Source organism: Puntigrus tetrazona, chromosome 13 (genome assembly GCF_018831695.1).
Source record: "Puntigrus tetrazona isolate hp1 chromosome 13, ASM1883169v1, whole genome shotgun sequence".
Taxonomy (NCBI): Eukaryota; Metazoa; Chordata; class Actinopteri; order Cypriniformes; family Cyprinidae; genus Puntigrus; species Puntigrus tetrazona.
Window position 1 is genome coordinate 13,488,841 of NC_056711.1, and position 4,978 is coordinate 13,493,818.

Genomic DNA, 4,978 nt, shown 5'->3' on the forward strand with positions numbered 1-4,978 from the left:
ACAGTAACTGTCGCTTGGTTCAATTTCTTCAAGTTTTTTCTTCTGCTTCATCTGTATGTGACAGAGTTAATGCTAATCACTCAGAGGGTAAGTGACGACAGTATCTCGTATTAGCATTAGCCAGGGATGATCAGCTCAGACTCACTGAGTGCGTAGGCAACACAAGTCATCTGTGCCTCCACCTATGACCGGATCAAAACTCTGGATTAATGAGCATGTTCCCAACTGACACACAAATTAGTAAATGCCATTTTGACTGACACACACAGGTCTACTGTCTTCATGGCACACAGACCTACAAACACACTCACTCTCATCCTTAATCCACCTGGATCCCTATACGTTACAAAACTGACGTACTGTACGGCTGAGAAAGCAGGCTTTAGCAACGTCACAGTTACTTTATGGCATCACTGGGGATGAAGTTATACACTCGTGACAGACAAGAAGCAACAATATAGACCGTGATACAACATAACACCTTCTAAGCAGATTTAGGCTTTTCCCTCTCGGCTGTTTCTCGGGGGGGAATAGATAACCTTATGAAAATATAAGTAATCCTTACATACTACATGAATGCCTGTTGTGACATGAACCCTTCTATGGGACACTTTCAGTCTTAAAATAAAATATTCAAATAGCACATTATGCCAGAATAAAGCAATTATTGAGCTGACCCTAGAAAATTAAATAAATAGCATTGTGAAAAATTTATGCTTAAGTATTTGTATTTACACAACATAAACAATACTGTATAAAATGTTAAAAAATACACCTCCCAGGCATTTCAAGCTTCTTTAAAGATATATTATAAATGATAATGATAGCGTAATTACCGTTGAAACCGTTAATGCCATAAACGTGCGCAAGCCATGAAAATCAGCCCAAATCATTCAGTTTGTTTCAAATACTGATACCAGTGGTTAATAAAAAAAAAAATCACCTCAAAAACGAATCACCTCAATACATCACTATTTATTTCTTAACAGGCCAGGTAAAGAGTCAAATGTTTCATCATAACCTTATGATAATCCAATAATCAAAGCATATTTGTTTTATGTTACTGTAATCAAGTGCATAAATAAAGTGCATAATTTCAGTTTAAATCAAGATCTATTTCATTGTCTCATCCAGGTAAATGTTTATACTTAGCATGCCTAGTTCAAGTAATAAAAGCATAACATAGATAACTTGACCTAGGGCTTGATTTCTTTCCATTTGCCACCCGATGCAGTCTCCAATGAAACCTCCACTATTTATTTCACAAGGGCCAGTTTAAGATAAATGTTGAAAATAACAAAGGAGGTTCCACATCTCAGGGGAGAATAATATTTATATCAAGACCCTGAGTCTCTGCCGTCCTGGTCCTGGTAAGTAAAAGCTGGTCACGTAAACAGAACGTGTAAATATTCTAAAAGTGTGAGTGAGAAGTTCTAAGCAGAAAGATGTTCCAAAGCACTCTATCTCTCACTTCCTCAAATACCACTGCCTTCACGGTGTCATCTTTACTGTGTCATCTGGCCAGGATCAGTTCTCTCCATCCTCACAAAGTACAATCAGACTGTCAATGTCAATGAACAGCTTAAGAGAGCACATAGATGAAGACCTGCATAAACACACATGAAAGTACACATACACAAACACTGAAATGAAAATGTCCTCTATTTATAAAGTCCGCCTGACTTGTAAATCAGAATATGGGTGTTCCTTCAATTAGGGCAGTTCTCTGAAACATTTCTTAAATACAAGACTTTTCAAAAGGGGTCTGTGTGATTTTTTTAAATCTAAAATATTATTCAGTTAGGGTGCATTAAGTCAATCTTTGGAAAATGTAAAGACATTAAAAAATGTCACTAAAGATTTATATTATAAGTAAATATATATATATATTGCCAATGTATATATATCCCTGCACCTTTGCTGTCTTTTCATCATGTACTCCACACAGACCGTTCCTACATCTATTATTCCTACATCTCTTTTTCCCTGTCCAGTCACATGTTGACAACATGTTGCACAACAGTATTATTTTTGGATTAACATTAGTACGTCATTATTTCCGGGAGACATTTGATTTCTGTAAAATCATCTGCCAGCAATGTTCTGTTTCTCCATCATCCAGCTGTGCGCACTTTGAAGATTCACAGCATTGATCTTTCATAAATCCCTAGACAGACCTCTGGTCACTCCAATACGCTACAACCACCATAATATGAAACATACTGCTATTACTTATTGCTTGATAACATATACGGATTAATATACAATATACGGCTTAATGGCAAGCAGAATCTAATTTATACGAATTAAACAGTTTTTCAAAAGTCAGAGGTTGTCAAGCATCTGCAGTGAAAGCACATGGGCTTTCTTATTAAAGGACATAATCTGTTCCACCACATTCTTGTCAGGCTGGACTTGCATTGGTGAACTGTAATATGAGAGGTGGCAACAAGCTTAAGTAATTGGATTGGTATATAGCACAGAGTGTCAGACAATAGATAGTCATCTCTGCAACAGCCATCTGACCCTTTGTTCCTGGTTTCAGGCGTGATTTAGAAGCACATAACTGCCTGGTTTGATCCCAGTCAAGGATGAAAAGGGGGCGAGCAGAGCAGAGCGGGGCCGGAAAAGTCTAGTTCAATCTGATGACCCGTACACATCTAGGGTCCCCAGTCAAATTTGGGCTCCCCAAAGGTTTGCGGTTTACTTGTGCGGTCATTACTCAAATCACATTAGCCCTGGGGCAGCTTTACAAACACAGATTCTTGCCCGTAGATAAGGTGGTATGAAAAAAAGTTACAATGATGGATAGATTTTTTTCTAAAACAATATTAACTGAATTGGCACTAAATAAAAAAAAAATCTAAATAAATTTTGAAATAAAAAGCCTATTGCTTTTTCATTTAGCAATAGTCTTAGTAAAAACTTTGAAAATCATTTTATGATGTATACGTACATTTACACAATTTAGGAACTAATCAGTACAAATCACTATATCTTTACACTGGGGTAAAAAATCTTTATATTCAATTCTCAGAGTACTTTCTGAAGTTCCGATCACCAGCTGTTACAATGGCATACCGAACATGATATACTCTATAATCTATGGCCTTACTAATCTATAGTTACTTTTATGCTAGCACCAACCTAAAGTGACAGGCCAGGAGTCTCTAACAAAAGCAGCGATTTAAATCCCACAAACCTGTCCGACCTTCAAAAGAAGGGCTTTGGCATCCCAGATGAAATGTGAATGCGGATATCAAAATGGGCGAAACCCTTTGAGGGGAAAGCGCTCAAGTTTTGAGGTCTAAATAGTCTAATTAACCCTTATTACACAGAGTGGCTATTTGAATGCCGTGAGTAACCTGAGACCTCTCTTGGGGGTCAGAATCTTTTAAAGGCACAGTGGCCGGTACAAAAGGTCCAGCGCACCTTTAATCTTGAACCTCACCGACAGGAAATATCAGCCTGGCATCTTGCCCTCAACTTGCTATGGATCTCCTTTATGTGGCCACACACATTATTGAGGGCTGTGATTCTGCTTTCATTACAATATAAAGAAGAGACTCAACGGTAACATTTTTTTTAAAAGAATCTACAGTGTATTTAAAAATCGTATCACATGAAGTATGTGCATGTCTTTTTTCTATATAAAGATTCTTTCTATAAAACGACTTTATGAAGGTGAAAATGGTGTGGGCCAGTGGTGTGAGATTAGGGCAGGGCTATGTGTTTGATTGACCAATGGCAGAAAGAGAGTCTGATACTGCATTCTTTACACTTAGTAAAATATAACATAACCTAAAAAATGCTTGTAATCCCTTTTATATTGTTTTCTTTCTGTGGTATTGCTTCCTTACTCAGATCCAACGCAGAGATAAACAGTGACCCTCACTCATCTTTCAACATCAAGATTAATAGACTCCCAACCCTGTGACTAAAAAGCTATTTGACTGACATGTAGAAATGCACTTTTCCTTATGGGGTTGCTTATCTGAAGATTTCATACCACAATTCCGCCTGTTTCACATACTACAGCGGTTGTAAAATGATGTGGCGAAATAACCCACTAGTTACTGATTAGCCGCTGTCTCATGCTGTGGAACTGTTTGCACTAAGGTCTGTGGTGTGACCTGTAGTGTGACCTGTATGCACGACATCAGAGAAAGAGTAAAAGATATCTGGCAGGTACTCAAGTCATAATTCGCTTTACATAACCTGTATTCAAATAGCGTCTCAGGTTTGCCCCATGCCCACAAGAGGGCAGCAAGACCTATGGGGGCAATTAACTCAAGATTACTGTATGTGGATCTATGCACACAGAATGCCTCGGGGATTTTATCACACATGGGTATCAAAATACACAGCCATTGAAAGAGTCTTTTCAAACACTGAATGTTGACATCATAAAGTGAATGACCCTTTTTGTGTCAATATTTCTACACTGAAAAATCGTGTAACTTTCAAGGTTTCTAAACGTGCATTCCACAATTCTAAATAACAGTGTCTGTGACCTTTCATATCTGTCTGGCTGCAAGCAATCGCTTTTAAATGCTTATTGCCGTTAAAGACAGACAGACGGATAGCTAGCTAGTTAGACTGGTTTACAATTAAATATTTTAACAAAATTTCACTGCACGTATTGCTTAGTTAAATATAAAACTTAAAAAAAAAAAAAAACATTTTTTTAAATATTTTACAGTACAGCTGTATTTTATTTCAAGTATTTGACATACAGTGCACTAATTAATATACCGCGTTGCATTTATTTTCCCTTTAAACTATATATCAATAAAAAAAAAAAAAAAAAAAGTTGCAGTGGAAGAACATGCGGTTTAGTCTCCCAGATAAACCCGTCATCTTGTGGGACTGGGGGACATGGGCGGGGCTTCTCTACACGCCACACCCTTTAACTTTTGAATATTAAAATTACGCATGCGTTTGCCACCCCCATTAACTGAACTTGGTGTATTGAATG